Here is a 21,433-nt window from a genome sequence, read left to right as displayed (position 1 = left end):
TAATTAGGGAAAAATGAATCCTTATGGTGGGCCTTGACTGCTACATATGGATTCAGATGTCAGCTTTCTCCAAGCTCAAGGATTTTGTGGTTTTGATTCCACTCTACTGAACGTAAGGTTCAGTGTCAAAGGTCTGAATCTAGATCTTACTACCCCTGAAGTTTGTATATACCTCAGATCTGAACCATAAAACTTTGCAATATCAATTTATTTGAAAGAACTGAATATGTTAAAGCTACTACAGTACCAAGGAGAAGTTTGCATCCCTTAACATATTCCAGATCAACTCCACATCTGCAGATGGCCAGGCCCCACATTAGTGGGAGCTCTTTGGCTTTTTAGACTTCTCTCCCATTGTACAACAGGAATGACCTTCAGGATAGCCACTTTATTTCAGATCAGGAACAGAGGTAGAGGCTTTTCAAGGTAGAAGAACGAATCAGCCACTCATTCCAAATAAAAGCAAATGGTGTTCCAAATTTCCTGGCTAGTTTTAAAAACTGAATAGAGCAATTCAGCTGCTTAATGTGTTGTGTTATACACCTCACACTTAAGACAACACAAATTCATCTGCTTTTTACTCTGGATAAAAGTTACTCCACCCACAGCAATCAAAAACCACCTCTCATTTTCTCCTTTTCCTTACATACTACTCATCTTGCTTGTTCCGTTCTCAAGAACAAAGGTAGCACTTTTGAGAGAAAAGCAAGAGTAACTGAGGTTCTCACAGATATGCTGAATGATATCGAACCAAGTATCTTAATGTTTGCCATTGCATTTGTTCATTTGTATAACAAGGATGTTAATGTTTTGTTTACTTCAGAGGAATGTGGTAAAGCTTAATTAATATATCAGTAAAAAAAATGGCATATATTACAACTTTTATTGTATAATAAAATGGAACATCTACGTGGAAAAATAATTATCTCATAAGGAGATATATAAAACTACAAAAATAATGTCTTTACTTCAAACCTTGCCTTAACAAGAAACATAACTCCTTCTTCCTTCAAGAAAGCTGAGTACACTGACTCATATCTTTGCTTAAGTGTCATGGTAAATTTGTTCTTTTATAACGTGTAGTAGTTTAGCTTTGAACTTTTGATTTTTGGAAAAGGCCGAGCGGAAAAATGTTTTCATGGGATAGAAGTGCACATTCCAGAACTGTCGACTGTTATTCGTTTATGAGAAAAAAAAAGCCTACTTCAGTTTTAGGCTTTGTTGTTGCAGTTTGTTGTGTCCTGATATTTTATGATAAACCGAGGAGTTTATACTGTACAGTGTAATATTTTGATTTTCATTCTAATTTTTCCAGCTTTCACTTGTCCAAATCTTTGAATAAATTCTTAGCTTGAAATTGATTGCTGTTGATGAGAGAAAATTCAGCTCTGTAGTAATGGAAGTAAGTAAGTAGTGATCTTTTGTAATAAATACACAAAGCAGTCCAAAGAGAAAATAACTCTCAGCTCACTGTGAACTTTATGGCTACACAGAAGCATAATGTGGGCATACAGATAATATTACTCAGAATGAAACATAAAAAAAAATATGAGCCCTTCACGGTGTCATTGTAAGCTGAGCAATACTTTTAAACTCAATATTCCTGTGCTGGCTTGTGTTTATTTAATGTGGTAACTTCTGATTACTTAAAAAAATATTAAAATAGGTAAACAATATAAACTTTATGTAGTTTATTTATTCAACAAAAGTAAAAAATATTTTTTGTGGTCCTGAATATTTTGGAGAGTACTAACGTATATGCTTTCTTTCCCTCTCTTCCCAGAAACAGAGGAAAAAGCAGACTGTCAGAATCATTCAGATTTGATATTCAGCACTGTTATGATCTCTTCATTACTGGATGTTGAGTCTAGATATCAGAACCTGCGGATTAAAGTACTCTCCTATTAACCTGAGGTAATTTTCTTCCTATAATTTAATTTTTTAAGCACTATAAAAGAGACTTCCCCTCCCCCAAATTCCATGCCAATAAAAACATTTCTGGCCAGAACATTATGCTGTGAAATATAGCATCACTTGACCCAAAAGACATGAAATCTGACTTTCTCTGCTAACAGGCACAGAGATTTTGGCTCCATCCATTAATATAAATTTTGTAAGAATGCATTATTTAACATGAGCAAACTCATTCTGCTTTTGGAAGCAATCACAAGTGTTAGCTCCTTTCCCTTTATAAAGAGAATAGCAACATCGATAGATGCAACAGCCTGTGTAACCATTACAGATATGTTGGAGACTTTTTCGATGCATGGGCATTAGGGCTAAAGTCATTGAGGACAGGGAGAGTAATTTAAAACTGTAATGCTGAAACAACACAGTTAGCAAGTCTTTCAAAGTTTTATTACCTGTGGAAAATTATCACCTTTGAAAGGGATCTATCTTGTCAAAAACACACAAAGGCTAGAAACTTCCTGGAAATACCACTCCCAAGCCTGAGATGAGAACTCCTCCAGTCATAAAGCCAGAAGGTATCAGGGTATTTTTCTGAGTGAGAGAGAGGCTTTACTGAGGACATCAGTTGCTTTTGAGACACTTGTACTTTGAGTTTGTCCTTAGAGAGGTGGGCATAAAATAGGTTGTCTTCTTATTCCCTCAGCAAGAAAAGCTATGTTTAGGAAAACTCAGTGGTCACTGGTTAAAAGTGTCATCTTTTGCCCTAAGAACAAAATTGTCCAGAGCCCAGGCCTGATGTAGTCAAAGGAAACTATAGGAACGTGCAACTTAGGACACAGGGTGAAAGGCAACCAAATGCAGAACTGTATCCCCGGAGAGGGAGATGGCTCTGACCTGGCCATTAGTCAGTGCCCCTGAGGATGCGGAAGTGCAATTAACTTAGGAACTCAGGTAGAAAGGAACTGAGGAAAACGCTTTCTGAAAGTCTTGTGCCCTTATGGGACTTCAGTGTTTCCCCTTCTCTCGGTATTATCAGTAATCAAGATACTGTCAATGTTCTGTCCATTGCCCTAATAGAATTAAGTACAGAATTATACACCTTTCACAGTCCATTAAGATGGATTTGGGGAAGGGTGCACTTTTCACTTTGTAGCTCCTTTTTTTCCCCCCGTCTTGAATTAAAAAAAAATGTCTAGAGTTGCATACAGATACAGCTGAATGATGGTGAACTAAGAAAAATACCTTTAGTGCAAAGAATTAATTGCTTTTATGTAAGATTTATAAATCAGTGGAATACCATATAGTCACCAATGCAGACAAAAGGAAAAAAAAAAATAGGTGTGCAGGAAGATCCCCTAGATAGAATAGAATTATTCTTATTAGTATATCTAACCAACCTGCCTCAGGCTCCAGATTTTCTTTCAAAGTAATGAAATTCTATTACTGGGCAGTAACCAACGTGGCACAGAATTCTTTGAGGTCATTTGAAGTCTGCCTGTTAAACAAACATTACTCTGATTTTTTCAAGGATTCATAATATTTCCTTTGCACTTTCAGCATTTTTATTCTGTCTCCTAAACCATCATTTTGAAACACTTAGAATTTAGTTGCCCAAAATCTGAACTGGTTTGTGTTATCTTTCTGTTATTGATATTCCTTAAGTTACATTTCCTATTGCAATCAAGGCTTGTTTCAAAAGTCTGTCTTTTGATGCAAGTCCACTGCACTGTACCTTGGATCTCAAATAAGCTAGAATGCACAGTATGTCATGTGAACAGCGAAAAGCAATATATCTCAACTTTCCTAAAGTAGGTTGAATCAGGAGTTTTAAGAGTAATCAAAACCATATTTTTACTAGCAAGCAGAGCCAGTAAGCTGTGGAAGCCATATAAATATATTCATACCCACATTGTACTTTATTACAAAAAGCATCTCTCACCCAAGGAAAACTAAAATACTTGCTGTGGAATACTGGATAACAGTGGAACAAGAAAAAGGGGGGAAAAAAGGAATGATAACAGAGATCATTGTATTCTAAGCATATCATAAAAGGATCGCAGTAAAGCATGTTGAATCTTCAGACTTTTATAAACCTTTTATGACCTTCTTAGAAGACATTAGAAATCTTGAAGGACTTAGTACAAAGCACTATTATTTATGGGAGTAGTGTTCATTGCTTATATTCTTAAAGTAAAACATACACACGATTTCATATACAAGTACAAACAAACATATGCAAAGGCAGCTTTGTTTTTAGTAAAGTTTGACTAAATATTTTTGACCAACTTACAGTCTTTGGTAATGCCAACAGATAGATCCCTGACAATTTGAACTTTTACATCAGCAAATTAATGCACATGAGAATACTTATGTTTAAATGCAATAGTACTTTTCTTACAGATAATGATATTTGTATGCACATGTGTTTACAGGACTCATGCTCAGACCCACTATGGCTTTAGATTCTTGTCACTGACAGCAGAATATAGATCTTCATATTTGTTTCCTCTTTCCAAACTATTATGTTATTTGTTCCTTATTTTTTTTGATGATGGATTTCATTTCACTGCTGACTACAAATGCCTATTTATCTGTAGAAGTAGAAGTTTTCTGAATGGCAGCCAACAAAGAACACAGAGTCAATAGTAATGATTCACGGTATTTTTTGCAGAATTTTGTAAATGTTCAAAGCCCATAGAGGCAAAAAAATAATTCCCAATCTTGTGAAATGGAAATAGTACTCACCCTTCTACTTTATAGAATATAAAGCTGAGAAATTAAATTGAAGTGATTTAGTCAAAGCTAAATACTTTCCTCCTCTCCGAGAGGTAGTACTGTGTAATTCAGCTGAATTGTAGTCACCTGAAGAAGGGAAGAATTTGATCATTTTTGCCTGAAATCACACATATTTAAATTGTTCTCAGAAACACAGTGTAGGCACTGCTAAACTGAATGATTTCACCATCTTGAGTTATTTCCCACATTCCTTTTTCACTCCAGTAATGTCAAAAAATGCAGGAACTGGGAAGTCATATGATCAATAGAAGAGAATAATGTGGTTTCTAAGAAAAATATTTATTACCAAGCAAGCTACTTTGATTTATTAAATGATTGCTTCCCGATTTGTTGATGTGGTGCTTGAAACCACAATGATGATATAAAGCCAGGACCTTATTTGTTTAAAGGCATCCATTGGGGTTTTTCTTAATGGAACTGTCAGTTCATGACAATACCAGGTTCACAGAAACTATCCAGGACTGAACTCTTGAAGAATTACTTTTTTCCTAGAGTGTCCATTAAGCCAGTGCAGGCACTGTGTCTCTCTGCTGGCCTCCTAACATTAGATTTATAGAATGTTATAATTAACAACAGGTGATGGGCAGCACTACATGCACAGCAAGCAAAGTGCAAGACTGGCATCTCAAAAGCCAATTGTGAATCATCAAAATTTTGCCCTGGATAAACTCAGGAGTAATCCCAGTAGGTGTGGTGGCAGTTTTTTTTTAACACCACCCCCAAAATACACACATCTCCCCCACATGTCTCCTTTTCATGTCATCTCTCTATATTCCGAAAAGTTTGTTTTTACAGTTATGTAGCTTTGCCACTTGCATGCTTATCCATCTACAAAATGAGAATAACAATAATTCCCCATTGCAGAGGGATTCTTGTTGGATTACAGATCAGTCCACACACAAATTTTGAGATGATGCAGCTTTTTAAGAGAGACATTTGTGTCTCCAGTTTTCCAGCTTTCTCTTAAACTCACACTTTTCATACAGATGGCACAGAGGAAAAAGTTCAACACATACAAAGAAATTCCTTATCGACTTTAAGATACGCACACTTTCACGGTTCTTCAGTTTCAGTTTTGGACTTACCTTTTTGGCATACGAACATCATGACCCAGCTAAGATTTTTTTTCCATCCATTTTAAGAAGGATGATATAATAGCTTAGCTATATGAAACCTATCCTCACAGACTCTCATCTTCAATGTTTTGTCTCTTAAAAAGAATATTGCCTTTATCATCAATATTGGTAAGTCAGTCTTTCCAAGAATACTGTTGCAACTTAGCACTGTGAAGAGAGAGAGGAAAACACTGGAAAAGCTCTTCACAAATGCATGAGATTTAGCTTGCAAAGTTAAACAAGCACCTTTCTTTTTATTTAATCTTTTTTCTCTGTTGCAAGAATATAAATGAGGCAAATTATGTTGGAAAAGGCAATATTTAACCAATATAAGGAGGTCTTGTATCCCCCCAAATTTGTCTGTTTTTTCCCAAATCTACATTTAATCTAACTTTTATTAATCATTTCTAGTGTACTAACCTAATGTGATCATAACTTTTATGAGTTGATTACATATCATAACATAATAATTAAGAGTAATTTATTTTCATTCATTCTTATTTTTTTAAACATTATCTTGGATGATTGGCTACATATCCTCCCTGACAGTAATAAACACCTGAAATGCATTAATTTGTAGGAAGATGTAAATAGGAATGTAAAAAAAGATATTTTTATATAGAAAGGATTTGAGATTTTTACATATACATTCCACTTCCTTGCCAGTATATTTCCTCAAGTTCTTTTACAAAATAATTCTGATACATGAAATTAATTTCTTCTAAAGCCCTTTTAGGGCCTTCTCCCCACGCTACCCCTCAAAATGAACTTGAATTATTAAATTTCTTAGCACAAGTATATTAGAGAACAATGACTGTTACTCTGTCTTTGTGCTTATGCTGGCAGCATAGTCAAATACAGTGCTAAAGGCTGAGGCATGTTTAAAGTTCTCTAAAGTGCAGTGAGCAACAATTATCTGTGAGCTCTTTTCAATTAGTTGTGCAAGAATGCGTTCATTTTTCCTGAGCTTATGGGAGCACTGTGGGCAAGGACTGGATCTTAGTACCTGAAAAAACCTAGGCTGTGACCATGCTATGAAGATTTGCGTACACTAAGGCTAATCCATGCATGTGTATGTGCACATACACATCTGTAATGGAAAGTGATAAATTTTGATACCTGTCCTCTGCTTATGAGTCTACAATCGGACTACTTGTCTCAAATCCACAAAATGAACATTAAGATGTATGTGTATGGAGCATGGACCAAACTGGGATCGCATTTTATATAACATTGTGTTAACTTAATAGTGAATATGAGTCTCAACAGATTTTGTTAAACTACTTTATTGTATAGCAGTAACTAATAAAGTCAGATGGTTGCAATGGTGAATTTATCTTCCTTGTTGTGGAGTTTGCACTTGATAAAAATTCATGTAGTAGTGCTTTTCTATAGCTGAGACATAAAGTTGCCGAGGGAAGAACTTGTTACTCTGGATAATTAACCAGAAGTCATGGGAAATTTTTCTTAGTGGTATTGTTAAACTCTAGGACATCATCCAAGAATGAAATTTTGGCTTTACTGAAGTGGAAAGCAAGTTTTATCAGCAGATAGGATGGGCCAAGACTTTTCTCATAAGGCACTTCACAGTCTGGTGTCATCTGGAAAGGTTTCTCAGTGCACTCCTTTTTCAGTCTTGGAGAGATAGTTCATTTCTACTTAATAGTTCGTATGTATACATACTGAAACCCTTGTTTTGGTAATCATAGATACATTTTAAGGAAGGTTCTACACATTCTTTAGGGCAAATACTTAATTAAAGGACCTAATTCTATATCCAGATAGAGTCTTTCAGCTCAGTGAGCATAAAATCATGTCCTCAGTAAGAAATCTGTGTTCCTGCATGGGCAAGGAAAAGATGGATAAGACTGTCAAACTGCTCAGAGATTTTAAGCATCTAGCTTCAAATATCCTAAAGATTTCCATTTTGTAGAGAGAGGTTAGACTCTAAGATAGCTCCCCCAACCTTTATGAGCTACCTAATTTTGAGATCCAGTAGTTGTGTTAACCATAATAATAATCACTTTAAAAAATCTTGGTTCACTAACATTTTATTTTCATAGTAGCTAGCCATAGATTTTAAAATTTATACGTAGAGACAAAATGGAGGTGTGTTTTTTCTTATCAGTGTGCTTCAGGATTGTTAAACTTTTGCTTGACAAAAGTAGTAGGAATTAAAAAAAGACGGGGACTAAAAAAAGTATTTTGAACTTAGAGGAAAACACAGATACAGCTCCCCTCCTCCCAAAGAACTGTTCAAATTGCCAAGTGCAGAATTTCTGTCATAAGGCTGTTTTTCTTAGTGTTCAATGATTTAGGCAAATGTTAAATCCAGTTAAGACTGAATCAGCAATTTTATTTCCTTTATTCAGTTCTTTCAGGTATGATTTATTAATATTGAGCCTGAAAGATGAACTAGCACTAATTTTGCATTTTTATTAAGTATTTATTTATGTATTGTCCTAGAAATAACATTTTTCTCAACTATATCTATTTAAAATAAAGAATATTTTAAGAGAGAGAAGATATGCACAATAACTGAATCATGAAACATTATGGCGTATGGGTCAGAAATATGCAGACTAAATTCAGATTTGACTGATTTTCATTTAAGTATTGTTACAACATGCAGAATATTTTCAAATTAGTAACTGCTGAATACAAACAGATGTTCATGGACAGATTTACCCAGGCTCTTGAAGAGAGCTGTTAGCTTGTCCTTCCTTTTTTTGAGCGACCTCTGGCTCAACAGAGTAAATGCATCTTGATCAAGAACACGCTGTGTTATTGCTACATGCTGTCATTTTGAGTGCATCATACTAGTTTCACTGTAGCTAACTGTAAGCTTATTTTCTTGGGTTAATTAGTAGCATCATGAATGCTAGCATGGCATTTCAAAAGTTTTGTTTTCTGTGTGATCATTGCAGCTCAAGTTCTCCATGATAGACTGACAAAATGATTAGCAATTTTATGAATTTAACAAAAGTAACTGGCTCTCAGCATAAATTACAGCCTTGAAATTCTATCATAAACCATTCATCAAAATATCTCTGGTCTGAAAAAGAGGCCTTTTTACAGGTAGATGCTTACATGAACATCATGTCTTAATACTGTTTCTTTCTTCTAAATGAAAGTTAGTACTTATAACTTGCTTTTAGTTTGAGCTATCTTTCTTACTGAGTGGTTTATAAAGTAAGACATTTCTAGGGTAAAGTGACTAAGTGTACCAAGAAGGTCTACACTTTGATGCAGCACTTGGATGCAGGATTTGCACCAACATTATACAGGCACTTAATGTCCACAGAACACCCCTGAATAGGAGTCAGGCCATCCACTACTTTTGTCCATCTGTGCACAAGATTTTTTGTGCCTCAGCTTCCTATTTGTAAAAATGGTAACGATACACCCCTTAACCCAGGAGTTAGGATAATGAACTGGTTAGCATTTGTGAAGTGACATGCTGAAGACTGCCTAGCACTACTCATTGACCTTGAGGATATAGCTGAATGATTTATGTCTTAAAGAACTCACAAACTTGCTGCTTAACTGCAAGAGACATACACATTGCCTGCTTGATCTGGTAATATGTCCTATGACTCTGATTCATAGCAACTATGTGTTCCTCAGTCACTAGGGTCAGTGTAGTTAAAGGGAATCTTTCTCGTAATTTCTGTCAGGTTGGCAATACGATTAAGTATATGTTGATATTTCATCTTTGATTTGTTGAACTGAATCTTTTATTTATGCCTGTATGCATATGTGTGTGTACATGTTTTCACATATAGAATAAGTGTTTCTTTTGGGGAAAAGTGCAATGAAATGTTTCAAAAAGACCTAGAAGATGTATACAAACGAAAAAATCTATGCTGTATTTGAATGCTGTAAACAAATTAGGGATAGGAAGGATGAAGGCTCTTTGCACATGTAAATGATATTCAACCTTGAAGGTGAATGGCACAACAGAAAAAACTTGAAATATATGGCTCAATGAAAACACCACTTGTGTTTCTTATTAAAGGGATGAGAAGTACCAAGTCCATAAAAGACATGCAGGTGGTGTATGGCTACCTTTAACAAACTCTACTCATGTTAATTCACATCCATAGAGATATTAAGACACCTAACATCATTTTTGGGGGGAAATAAACTTTGGTGGGGCAATAAAGGAGAAATCCAGCAACATATTGGAGACCCATGTAAGTTCTATGGAAGTTTGACCACTGAAAAGATCTCTTTTCTGTGAGCCTCATATTCCAGTCAGCTTAGATCACCTTTGTGTCAACCAAATAATTTGACTTGAGCAGAAGCTGCAGTTATCCTCTTTCAAACACCACAGTTCTGTGATGTCTTTATTCTCTCTCAGCCTTAATTATCTGCTTTTCAATATTTTTCTGTGATACAAAATACATTTTATGATATAAAATGATACAAATCTACCAAAAAAAGAGATTATTCATATAGTTACTTCTTTTGATTGTCAAACTCTGATTTTTTAATTTGACACAAGCCTAAAGGCACTGCTTTGAAATCTTCTAGCCCTTTTGAAGTTAGAGATGCCCTTTGTATTGTTGTACAAAGATTGTGTCAGCGTTTTACAGAAAATTATTCTTTTTCAAAGTAGATAATGTAGCATAAACAAATAATGTCTTTTCTCTTCTCCTTCTCCTTTTCCTTTTCCTTTTCCTTTTCCTTTTCCTTTTCCTTTTCCTTTTCCTTTCTCATCATCATCTTTAACTGCCAGACAACTCAGCAACCTCTTTTATACTACATATTGTTTATGGGACATCCAGCAGCTTGATAATTTTTAGGACTTTCTGCCTCTTGTAAAAGTTACAAATACTTCTAAGAAACCAATAAAATATTCTGCCCACAAAACCAGTAAGCAGCCAGTAAGACTTCTTCCTAATGAGAACACGTGTAACTGGACACCCTCCCTTGGGACTTCGCTTGTGTTAGAGTTTCTCTAGAATTCATGTGAACTAGATTTATTTTTAGGCACTTTGTATTGTTATTTACACTCAGGTGTTAAAAGTTAAGATGGGAAAATACAACCCAACACATTTTCTGACTTCCTCTCTTATTTGCACTGCTTGAATTTAGCACTGAATTTTAATTCACCTGTTATCTGTCTTTGACAAAGCACCAGCAATAGCTTTCTTGCACATGACAGTAGTACAGTTAGTCAACTGCAAGCCTTCATAGCAAGAACCTGCTCATGCCAGTTTATTCAAGCTCACTCCTGTGTTCATGTCCAGGACATACTTACTGCAAACAAAATAAATCCATCACTCTTTCTATCTATTAAGCAGACTATTGGTAACTCCAGGCATTCAAATGTAGGAAAACATAATAAAATTGGCTTCCAGATCATAAGATAAAAATATTTTGCTATCTGCCTACTAATGTTTGAACCAGTAGATTGATATTTTTCAAGCTTTGGCCAACATTTTAATTTAAAATGAAAGTCATATTCTCAGAGGATCTAGAGTTGCATAAAATCTATGCCTGTGATGATAAGAGTTGCAACACTGGCATAATTAACTTTTAAAAAGCTTTTCTTTAAGGTGTCCATCAGAACAAGAGACAAACAAAGCTGCTTATGTCATGAATGCTATAAGCAGCGGTAATCCAGACTCCAAAATTCAGACTGGAACTCAATATTCAAGACACTTCTGACCTTCTAACAAATATTTCCTAAAATCTGTTAGGGTCACATTCTATATTTCTGAATGCTTCTTACTCAAATTTCTGTTTGGAGTCAATGAAATATGGAAGACTGAAACATGGCCTCTATCTTATTTAAGTGCTCTATGCAGAATAAAAGCCCCCAAAAAACTTAAGGATGACTGTCCCCAAATTCTGCAGGCATACACTGCAGAAACCAAAGTGTACCCATTCTTAAACTTAACTGAGCTTAACATTATGTCTAGCATAACATGCATTTTTTTTCTAAATCTCTCATAGCTTTGGAAAGAAAGATATCATAGGGAAGGTCAGAATTTGGTGAGCCTCAGGGCTGACTGATTTGAAAATTTGAAAATAATTATTTCTTTAAAAAAAAATTCCCAGCTGACTGTTTTGGAAATTAGTGGAGAAAAAAAAGCAGCTAGAGAAATCTGGATTATTCATAGATACAGAGAGGCTAGAGACGGAAAATAATTAGATCATCCAGCCCATTTCTCTGGCAGTGCAATATTGTTCCCTGCAGTACATTTTCTAGTGCTTAGTTTTATAAGTCCCTTGAGAAGGGAGATTCCAGCATTTCCTTTGGACACATCCTGGCACACTCTAACAGGGAGGTTTTTCCTCCCTCTGTTCAGCCAAGCATTTCCTGTCTCTTCGTTTCATCCTACCCACTTCCTCGTATCATACACTAAAAAATTCCTCCTCCTCCTCTTTGGTGTCAGTGCTCTTCATGAATCCACAAGATGCACTGTACTGATAGGAATAGATGTTCCCAAAACAGGGTATTCCTCAGTATGGAAATCTATAGTGGAAAATTTTAGGAAAATATTCCAGTATCCTTCTATTTACTGCTCTGTGTGTGCCAAATGGCAAGAATGCAGCTGAAAGGTGCTTGACCACATTTGAGCATTTTAACATGATAATTCTTTAATATGAATGTCAAAGAGTTTAAAACCAAAGCTTGACTACCTCAGGACATGTTAGAAAGACCCCTGGAAAAGAGTCCTGCAATGAATTATAGCTTCATAGGTTCGCTATGTACTATGTCACTTGTGATCTGTCCCTTTAAATAAGTGGCTATGAGAAAGAGGCCTGAAGAAAGAGCAGAACAACACAGAGATGATTTTAGCCAAACAGTGACTAAATACATAAGTATGCATTTGTGCTGCATGACTTGTAGTCAGGATAGTATCACATACAGGTATAATATTCACATGCAATAATTATGCTATAGATGCACTAGTCCATGCAAATTCATTCCAAGCAGCGCTGTTATTAACAGCAATCTTTAAAAAAGGTTTATTGCCATTCAGCAGGCTATTTGCAAACTCAGCATATGAGATTCTTAAGAGTGTTTGTGAAGAGATCCCTCTGTATTTCTCACAAAAGCTGTGGCTCATAAGGAACTACAGGCCAAATATGACCTGACTGTTTTTTAGACATCTAAAGAGTTGGGTCAAGATGGGAATTTAAGTGTGGTTTGCTATGTGGAAGTGTTTTCTTGTTAACCTTGTCAGACTGAGTTATAGCTTCTAACATAAGCAGTCCAAGTCTGCTACCCTGACAGAAACACTGTACTATAGCTCATGATAAATGTCATTCTTGAACTAGAAGTTTACTTTTGCCTTCAAGTAGCATAGTCAAAGCGCTCAGGAATATTTTTGTAGAAGAACAACAAATGTTACATATCTTTGTGTTCTTCTAATCTGAGCAGGTGGACTTCTTACTGGTTGGTCTTGCAAAATAGTTTGCAGCATGGAAGGATTAGGTTTCCATTACCTAATTTGAAAGTCGGGCCAAATATAAAACAAAAATGATGAAAGAATTTGGTTTCAACTGTGTCTTTGAATGGATGGAAATATTTTTGGATGTGTCCTCTATATTGACACATTTATACTGATTACAAATTGAAGGGCAAAGGTGGAATAGTACTTCCCCCAAACCGTCTCAGCCCCAATTCATTCTAGTACTGTCTGACAAAATCCCTGTGACAGCAAGAGAACTTTCTCTTGTAATGTAACTGTTCTTGAAGATGCTAAACACTGAGAGGAGAGGAAGAGAGGAAAAAAAGAAAAGAGCTGATTTGTAATTTTGGAAAATATCTATAAACTGGAACTTTATTATAACTCATAATAATTTTACTTTGAACTTTATTCTTTTTCTTTTGAAAAAGTATCACAAAAAGAAATGCATCAGTATCTTGTTTCAATTGAAATAACAGAGCTAGCTTAATTCACTTTTCCTTTTCATCTTGCTGTAACTCTGTCTCAGGTACTGTTTACTTCAGCAGCATTATTTTGAGCAGCAAAAGCTAATAGGTGGGAGGAAGGAAAAGTAAATCTGGAGTGAAAATCATTTTAACCTAAAGATTAGGCCTTTATGCACATAAATTAAAGAACTTCAAGAACATTCAGAAGAGAGAAAGACAGAATGAAAGTTTCTCTGTGAAGCACAAGATGTTTGTCTTCAACTGTAGAAACATCATCAACTGGCAGCCAATTTTTATTTTTAAAGATACGTGAGCCTTGAAAAAATTTGAACTGTGATATGAGTAGAAGGATATATACTTATTACTTTTAAGAGAGGGAAAAATCCTTCAGAATATTTGGCAGTACAGAACATAGGATTGCAATCATCATCAGCCACACCAGCAGTCAATGCTCCCTGCTCTTAGTGATATCACTAGCAGAATTTCTGTGGCTATCAATACCAGCAGAACTGGTGAGTGACAGAGAGTGACAAAGCACTGGAGCAGGTTGCCCAGAGAGGCAGTTACTCTGGAGTTACTCAAAGCCCACCTGGATGCAACCCTGTCTAACAGGCTCTCGGTGACTTCTGCTTGAGCTATGTGTTGGACTAGATGATCTCCAGAGATCCCTTCCAACCTTACCCATTCTGTGATTCTGTGATAACTCTCCTTCCAGCTTGGCCTTGGACAAAGGAGTATAGCCACCTCTTGACACCACTTGATGTGCTGGGCTCACACTGGAAGTGCGCTCCCTGTGGGGAGGGCAGTACAGGCCCATAGGACACATTGATGCTCCTTTGCTCAGCAATAAGTTTAGGCTTTCCACAAGTTCATTCCCAGTGAACTGTGGGTGAACATGGCTGTACATGACAGAAGACTATAGCAAAGCGCTAAAAAACTACTCCCATATGAGTGAAGCAAGCTTCATCTACACTACAGAGAGTTTATGACAGCAAGTGATAAGGTATCCTAGACCAAGTTTTAATATATGCCCTGACCGACTGTCAGGTAAAGAGCAGTAATACCTTGCAGCTGAAGGTTGTGTTTGTAGACAGGCCTGCAATTCGGGCAAACCTTCTGTTAGAGCTTGACTAAACTTTGTGGTGACAACAGCACTCTAATAATGCAGGGTCTTTAAGAGCTGCTAGGTGTCTCTGCTAGCATTGATTTGTGATAAGATTAAATGAAAGAAGATTTCTATTGAATAAACAGTCATAGCTACTGGGAAAAATAAAAATGAATATCTTCTTCATTAGAGCAATGCATGTGAATTGCTTTCTGTAGGATTTCTTAAGGATTTTGTCAAATGTACAGTCAATCAGAAAACATACTAATAGAAACACAAGTCTCCCCAAAAGTCTAGGAAACAGATTTAAGGGCTTTTTCCCTATGTAAGCACCAGAACATTCAGATATTTGTCTGAGCTTGTGCCAGGTACATGTAATCGGACTGGAGAAGAGGGTTTTTAGGCATTTGTGCCGCTTCTACTCCTATCTCATATGGCAAAAGCTTGCTTTTTCCTAGATCTAGTCCCTTCTACCTCACAGATATTAAATAAATCATGTATCTGCTCATTTAGAAAACAACCCCACACATACAATAATTTGAGTTTAGCAGTTTTAAGACAGAGATGTGGGTGGGTAAGATAAAACTGCTTAGGGCTAGCCCATTCACATGCTAGCACATCCAAGACATGAAGTTTGTCTGTGAATCAATCCATCACCTCTTAGAACAAGGGGTTTCCTTTTTCTTGGGGGTTGGGTCTCATTTTCCTTTGTATTGAAGAAGGATGGCACTTCTTCTCAAGGTGGATAATCTCATAGCCTAATGTACTACTTTGATAAGAACAGAGGAAAAAAAGCTTCCTAAGCCCAAATTCCCATGAATGAGCACATCACATGTGTTCCATACACTTTGCAACATCTTCCAAGCTCATTGATGACATTGACTTGAAATAGTCCAGTGAGGGAGGATGAAATTGTGTGAATATTATAATAAACTGTAATTTTTTTTTTAATTTTTTAAATGCAAAAATAGATTCTCTATAATGTAATTAAGCTGTTCCTGGAGAGACTCACTGCAGAGCCGGACTGCAGACTCTTTTATTCCCTATCCAGCCAGCACAGGAATCTCTTCATCAGCCAGAACACTTGCAAGGCAAGTGCCCTATAATTGAATTGTGAGTAACTTCAGGAACCACATGCCTCTATATTCATGCACATGCAAACCACCTTCTTTAATAAGCCTTGGGAGTTTTACATTAAACAGAACAATTGAAAATCTCTGTGGCTCTGCACTTGTGACTACGCATCTGCCAACAGAAGCCAGCTTGATATAAAACATCTCCATTTAAGCTTCAGTTAAGATTCCACACCGTTTATTTCTCAGCTCTATTAGCTGTTCTGCCTCCTGGAAACCAGCCCATCAGAGGCACAATTTTGTCAGGCAGGAGAGGCTGTGGAAGTTGATGAAAACTCACTATCATTTGTTCTGTCCATTGCAGCACCAGCTCAGTCCAAACTGCTTCCTCTGGGATTTTAGTAATGCTGCAAAGACCTGCCCACTCCCAGCTTTATATACAACACCACAAGCCGCAGTCACCCTTTGAGTGTAACATGGTTGATGACAGCACCTAACTGTGAGAGGCAGAGGGCAAGTTTTGATTGTGGAGATCATAGCCAAGTCCTCTTGCAAGAAATGCCGATGAATGTTTAACTCCCTCACAAAGCAAACATGGCATGAGCTGCTAGTAACACCTGGCCTCTCTTCTCTCTCAGATCCAGAACTTAAAGTCTGCCAGCCACTTTTAACAATTGCTAAAATAAATACAGAGTGCAACTTTCGAGTCTGCTGTTTCCACTTCTGCTCCACCCCCGTTCATGCTTTCAGGACACCAGTTTCTCCAACAGAAAGAGAAGGAAAAGAAACACCGTAGCTTTTTTTCACACGCAGGAGGAGAACCTTGATTTTTGTATCTGTTTCTGTTAATTTACCAAAGCTCATACAGTATGCAGGAATATCGTCCAATGATTTTAACAAGAATGGTAGTATTTATAGCACCATCTACTTGTGCAGAAGAAAGCATTTTCCCTAGATATGAGTGTGGTTAATTGCATGGTCTTCTGACTTCCTCTTTGTGTTGTCTATTTGATAGGGACGCTCAACCTGAATGTTCCCCAGGAGAATGTGTCTACCAAGTAGATTGCATTCTCTTCTTTAAAAATATTTTGAGATGCAAAAGCTGTGAAGAGCATAAATAAAGCATAAATACCTGAACTCCAAACCTGTTCTCAAACAACTAAATTGCAATATTTTCTTTCTCTTTTAAACCATCCTGGATTTATTATGTAATTTCATGTCAAAATTTCATAATTGTCCTGTGTTTTAGAGAGAGGATACGTGGTTTCTGAGAGAAGGTTTCCCTTCCTCCTCCCCTCCCCCATGGTAAAGTCTATTGAATATTTCAAATGAAGTGTTTCTCTTAAACTATGCATAAATTCTTCTATGATAGTCCACATTTGATTTATTGGTTTGCTAGGGGAACTAAGTTTCTGCTTTTCTTATGAACAGCTCAAGGAAATATTCCAAAGCAGTAAGAAAGAATTAAAGCAGAAACGTGGAGGCTTTATTGTTTTGTAATCTATTTCCTGTAATTAATTCTTTAGCTGATTTATCTGATATCCGACTGATTTCACTTCCCTTATACAGGTCACTGGGCTTGCCAACACATTTTTATTTTAAGTCACTTCCTTGCCAGACATCATGTTCAGACAAAAAACCCAAACCAAAAAAAAAAAAAACAAAAAACAAAAAAAAACCATGCACTTCAGAAAGGGAACAAGCCTGTCTTTCTACCTTCACTGCTGAAGATGAGGCAGGATAAGAAACAATTATAAAAGGCAACAAAAGGGGCATACTTACTATACATATGCACACCTATGTTATATTCCTTGAGGAAGATAATTTAATGTATGGAATTATAGGACATATTTCAATATCAATAATATTGGACTCTTCAATCATGAATTTAGACTTCTTTATAGTACTGTAAACACATATAACAAAAAGGCAGGCTCCAAACTAAAAGGCTTTACATTCTAAACAGATTTTCCAGGTCACCTCTACCAGATCCCAGTTGCTGACAAACAGGTCAGCATCACATCCCACCCTTGAAGGTGAGAATAAGTTTTTTTGCATTTAAAACAAAACGATCTCTTACTAGATGCTCTTGTTATGTCCAATTGTAAATGTAGTCAAAAACAGGATAGCACAGTTCTATGACAAGTGCTCCCTGAAATAATGTACGTGTCTTCTTGCTAATGTGATACGTGCTGCTTAGACAACGTGATCCTCCCACTGTTGGGATACCAGCCATAGTTTTTTGTGGATGTGAACCTTAGAAAATTTTAGCATGTATTTATTTCTACCTAGACTTCATTTTCATTTGCTGATGAAACAGATCACTTTATTGGCATCTTAAATTTATTAAGGGATAAATCTATCATGAGTTTTAATGCTAACTCAGTTAAGGTGTTTACATGGGGTACTTGCACAATGTTTATGAGATGAAGTTTGAAGAAAAACCCAGACATGTTCTGTTTCTCATTTTGTACCACAAAGATTGCAGTGGAGTTAGGAAACAGACTTCAGTGAGTCACATCTTGGAAAAGAAAAAGATAAATGGCTAAAAATGCAATAATAGTAGGATATCAGGAAATAAACACTAACTGAGCTAGCAGACTTGTAGTCCTGCTCATAACTGCTCTTAGTCCACATATAGGATGTGCCTTCAACTACTCAGCTAAAAAGACAGGAATTATTCTTGATGACATCACACCTATACCCAAGACAAAAAGCAACAGAATTGATTTGTGTTGCTATTCTGTTTTCAGCTGAGCAAGACTTTAGAGGATGAGACTCTAGAAGGAGGGCAATTTGTCATTTCAGCGTTCAGCTAACCAATAACTTGTAACCTTTACTTTATTCTGGATCCCAGAGTTCCTCACAAACATAACGAACATCTACCAGTTCCTCAGTCTCATATCCCTGGTATGAAACAGAAGCTGAAAGGTTCCAGTTCCCTACAGCCTTGCACCCTGCTCACGTACTTACGCTAACAGTATGTTAGCGGGGTTACAAAGTGGAGGGGATAAACCCTAAGAATTCTACTGGTATCATTATAGATCTACTGTGTTTTTCTTTTCCTAGGTGTAATCATTAGCTATTCATATATGAACACCAAAGGAAAAGACAAAAAATTGCAAAAAGAGATGAAATTCAATCTATTCCTCAAAATGAAGTCTCTTGGCATGTTCAGAATTTTTCCCTCATGATTCTAACATTTAACCTCATCCCTACTCTTAGGCTGGCTAAAGAGTAGTGTAGGAAGTCAAAGTCCAGTGTCTCTGTAAAGCAGAAAAGTGGGCTAAATCCTATGAGCACCTTACTGAGATAGTGATCTGAACTTTTCGGGGGCACTGTTTGACTCTGAACGTCTCTTGTTCCTTTAAATACATTCCCACTGTTGGAAAGTTTTGAATTAGAGCTTCATTTTTCGTCACAAGAAACACTACCTTTGCTCATCTCCCCTACCACAAGGGATCATTGCTTGTAAGGCTTGGATCAGAACCAGGTCCAAAATAATCCTTATGTGAAGCAACCTTTTAAAAGTGTATTAATAGAACAGCTGCTTGCTACATTCAATGTATTTGCAAGTTTATTTTTTTCATTCAAGCATATACTGTCACTTCTTCAAAGTTTCTAGGAACTTGTTCTGAAAGAGAAGCAAATGAAAAGATATTCAACAAGTCATCTGATTTACTGCAGAAATCTTTTATATGTAGTGTTAAAGTGATTATAAGTATTTCAATTCAATGGAAAGGTTTAAAGGAACAAAGTTACATCAGTATGTTAAAAACTGGGTTTTTTTAAGTGCTAAATCACTCTGTAGTATATGCAAGCTAAATCAAATCAAGAGTTTACTTTATGGAGAGAAGTGAAAAGATATATCCTCCAAGACAAAGCAAAAGCTTTGGCACCTCTGGAGTAGATCTGGAATGTTTCTGCACCTAGGTGTGATTCAAAACAGTATACACACACTTCCAACAGTAAGATTTGTAATTTCTCACCATCTTACCAAAAATGCTAGGGGAGGCTGATAGTTTGTATACTGTTTGGCTGAGTTGGCTGAGCCTTTGTTTTCACTGGTTTCAGATAGCATTCCTAGTATTCTCAGCCTTCTGTCTGGATTTCAGAACTTTATATCCAGAAGTCCCTCATGTTGTTGTAGAAAATGTTACACTTGAGAAGCAGTGCATGCAGAGCTTATATTTTTTATTATTTTTATTTTTTAAAGAAAGTGTTATTTATATCAATATGTTGTTTCTTTCTCTATTTATCTACTCCCTCCCATTCAAAAATAACCTTTGAGCATGTTGAGCTGTTTGAAAATCATCTTGAAAGAGGTCTAGAGTTTAGAAGAGAATTATGTTCTTGCACAAGTTCTTGAAAACCAGTGGATGATCTGTGGATAGAGACCGAACTAGGCATCCCCACAGAGGGAAAGGCAGACAAGACTCATCTCTTAGTCATTTATTTTCACCTCAGGAAAATAAAAAATACAAATCCAGAAGAAATTAGAATTCATTAGCTTTGCTGCTCACATAGCAACTTGGACAATCCAGTGGGATGGTACAGTAAAAGAACCTTAGGATCCTATCCTGTTTCCTCATTATTGACTGAAGTAGAAAGGGAATCTCTGTGGAAATATATTGAAACATTACGGTTTAAGAACTTACAGTTTTATTCTTCCAACTCCATGTATACCAAAGAGCAGGGTTGGGGGGGGGGGGAGGTACAGGACAGTTACGTATTCCCTAAAAAACAACCTATTTGTCTGGGACATCTGCTTTATTAGGCTATCCCTGCAGGATCAGTTTAAACTATTAATACCAAATGGCGGTGGTCAACACATAACTCAGTTTCAGCAAGTATTCCACTCCAGGGTGATCTGCACAGCAAAAAATAAAATCAACTACATCACTTTTCATTGCTCTAACTTGTCATGCAAAATCATGCCAGAATTTTCCTGCTGGCTAACTCAAGCTACAGCTGTTGGGATCTCATCTAAAGTTAACTTCCATTAACAAAACAGGCGTATTTTTCTGGTTAGACTCTAGACTGAGCATAAGAGATGTGGGAAAGGGAATTAGGGACAGACTGGTTGTAAGGGAAGAAATTCTAGAAATAGCCTAGTTTGGAAAAGCAGCGATAGGCTAGGAGTTCATATTCCATTTTGAAACTGCTTCTTACTAACAACATTGGCTCACAAATTGGATTAAATTTTTAACCACATGCACTAGTTTTGAACGTGGCAGAAGAACTCACCTACTTCAATCCACTAATTAGCTTAGTTTTGACCAAGGTTTCATCTTTTCTTTAGTAAAAGGTCATAATGACCTACAGAAACTTCCTATGGCTCCCTGTGGTGAAAGGGGAATTTTTCAAAAGTGCTTAAGTGATTTGAATTCTCATTTCTAAGACTCATTTGATTCATGTAGATAAATATATGTATTTATAAATTAATATATACTTATATATATTTACATATATTTTATGTAAATACTATGATAAAATATGAACCTTGATCATAAAACATCTGAGCTAGAAACAGATGAAA

The 21,433-nt window shown here is 36.3% G+C and overlaps 1 protein-coding gene across 2 annotated transcripts in view; it reads left to right on the top strand.

Moving 5' to 3' along the window:
* Positions 1-21,433, top strand: part of COL8A1 (collagen type VIII alpha 1 chain) — a 96,810-nt gene that overhangs the window by 14,434 nt on the left and 60,943 nt on the right. Inside the window, exons 1-2 of one of the 2 annotated variants that reach the window (XM_062595771.1) lie at positions 1,384-1,402; positions 1,784-1,914. The gene's annotated coding sequence lies outside the window, so the exon portion shown is untranslated. Of the gene's footprint in view, positions 1-1,383; positions 1,403-1,783; positions 1,915-21,433 lie in introns of those variants that run through there. The other variant, XM_062595763.1, reaches the window with a different exon arrangement.

Source organism: Rhea pennata, chromosome 1, assembly GCF_028389875.1.
Source record: "Rhea pennata isolate bPtePen1 chromosome 1, bPtePen1.pri, whole genome shotgun sequence".
Classification (NCBI taxonomy): domain Eukaryota; kingdom Metazoa; phylum Chordata; class Aves; order Rheiformes; family Rheidae; genus Rhea; species Rhea pennata.
Note: the sequence above shows the minus strand (reverse complement) of the source record. Positions and strands in the feature narration are given on the sequence as shown.